General features: G+C 43.1%; 1 non-coding gene across 1 annotated transcript; it reads right to left on the bottom strand.

Annotated features, from left to right (window-relative positions):
* Positions 1–239: 239 nt before the first annotated feature.
* On the bottom strand, positions 240–311 carry trnah-gug (transfer RNA histidin (anticodon GUG)). Its single transcript has one exon. It is a non-coding gene; the product is annotated as a tRNA-His (tRNA).
* Positions 312–2,476: the final 2,165 nt, after the last annotated feature.

Below are 2,476 nucleotides of genomic sequence, written 5' to 3'. Positions count from 1 at the left end.
GAAGGGCAGAAAGGGCAGAATTAGTTTGCTTTGTGCGCCGGCTGCTGGCGAATCGGAATATTCCATTTACGCACGGCGCGCTGCACTCACATGGCTCCTCGCGTTTTGTCTGCTGATCATTATCTGTGGGCCAAAAGCTATGCGATAGTTAACTCGATTCTTTTTTTGTAGGGAAGACTTAGTTGCTTTCAAAAACATCTAAAAACAGAGCCCTTTTGCCGTGACATTGTGTATCGCAATGCCGTGACCCGGATTCGAACCGGGGTTGCTGCGGCCACAACGCAGAGTACTAACCACTATACGATCACGGCGAGCTACCAGGGCTTGCCCCTAGATGGGAGAAATTGGGATTTGTAGTGACGTTGATAATAAACTGGCTAATTGTCGAGTTATGCAGCCTATTTTTAATTTTATGTTTACCTTTATTTACCTAGGCAGGTCAATTAAAAACAAATTCTTGTTTACAATGATGGCCTACCAAAAGGCAAAATAACTCCTGCGGGGACGGGGGCTGGGATTATAAATGAAAACATTTTTAAATAAATGACATATAAATATAGGACAAAACACACATCACGACAAGAGAGACAACACAACACTACATAAAGAGAGATATAAGAAAACAACATAGCAAGGCAGCAACACATGACAACACAGCATGGTAGCAACACAACATGACAACAACATGGTAGCAGCACAAAACATGGTACACTATTGGGCCCAGACAACAGCACAAAGGGCAGGAAGGTAGAGACAACAACAAAAAAACATCACGCAAAGCAGCCACAACTGTCAGTAGGAGTGTCCATGATTGCGTCTTTGAATGAAGAGATTGAGATAAAACTGTCCCGTTTGAGTGTTTGTTGCAGCTCGTTCCAGTCGCTAGCTGCAGCGAACTGAAGAGAGGAGCAACCCAGGGATGTGTGCTTTGGGGACCTTTAACAGAATGTGACTGACAGAACGGGTGTTGTATGTGGAGGATGAGGGCTGCAGTAGATATCTCAGAGACGGGGGAGTGAGGCCTAAGCGGGTTTTATAAATAAACGTAAACCAGTGGGTCTTGCAGCAGGAATACAGAGATGTCCAGTTTACAGAGGAGTATAGAGTGCAGTGATGTGTCCTATAAGGAGCATTGGTGGCAAATCTGATGGCCGAATGGTAAAGAACATCAAGCCTCTCGAGAGCACCCTTACCTGCTGATCTATAAATTATTTCTCCATGATCTAGCATGGGTAGGATGGTCATCTGAATCAAGGTAGTTTGGCAGCTGGGATGAAAGAGGAGCGATTACGATAGAGGAAACCAAGTCTAGATTTAACCTTAGCCTACAGATTTGATATTTGCTGAGAAGGAAAATGTACCGTCTAGCCATACTCCCAAGTACTTCTATGAGGTGACTACCTCAAGGTCTAAACCCTCAGAGGGACATTCTTATCAAACCACATTACTTTTATTTTGGAGGTGTTCAGGGACAGGGACATACAGGGAACCACTGCTCCTGCCATCTTAAAGTATGTTACCGAGTACCCAAGGGCCATATGCAAGGCTGTACATTGCAATATGAATGTCATTATGCACAATGGGGTGATATCTGACAGTTAGAGTTCACTAATATGATGAACTACGATGCTAATATTTGTGTAAACTCTTCAGAATCGTAATCTGTGGGTGTCATCGAGTAGACTCATACCCCAATTTATGGATCCGATATCCATATACAGGAGATAAGGGTGTATAGTGCATAGAAGTATAACCCCCAATGCAGTTCTAATACATAATCTAATACATAATCAGTGCGATTTCAACATTTTAAATGATTGTCTTTCGTTGCATTTATATAACAACATTCCCACCTTGTTGAGCATTATCTAGTCCAAATATGTCGCAATTCCACTATTTTTGTATCCGTTTGAATCACTTTCATTTTATTTTGAAGAGGAAAGGCAAATTCCACTATTGTGGCTAATCCTTGTTGTGGCTAGCTTCGGAGGGGTGAGAGGCTGTCAGGTGAGGAAGTGTCTGTGGATGGTGGCTGGAAGAGCGCGCTTGTTTGAAAAGGAAAAGCTCAGTAAACTACTAACAAAGATGAACATCAAGACGAAGCAGCTGCTTTACAAGGCCTGAGTGTTCCACGACAAAGCGGTCGGCATTCGAGGGGTTCGACCTCAAACGAGGAAGTGAAATAGAATCCAACGTATTATATTGTGGTAGGCGGTTTTAGAAACAGCTGTGCAGGACTGTGGTCGACATTAATGATAGTCCTGATGGTGTGGGTGGGGATGAAAGTGAAAAGGAAAAATAATGGCCCTGCTATAAACGCTGCTAACAGCAGTGGCACTTTTAGTGTTGAGAACGTGAAGTGAAAAAACATTGTAGTGATGTGTCAAATTGTACTCGTGTATGATGCGACCACGGGGGTCTGTCTCATCTAAACCCTAAGATTCTGAAAATAAAAACTCCCAATGGGAAGAAAACC

This window comes from Oncorhynchus masou, chromosome 25, assembly GCF_036934945.1.
Source record: "Oncorhynchus masou masou isolate Uvic2021 chromosome 25, UVic_Omas_1.1, whole genome shotgun sequence".
NCBI classification, from domain to species: Eukaryota; Metazoa; Chordata; class Actinopteri; order Salmoniformes; family Salmonidae; genus Oncorhynchus; species Oncorhynchus masou.
The sequence above is the reverse complement of the archived record's forward strand: the minus strand, read 5'-3'. Positions and strand labels throughout refer to the sequence as shown.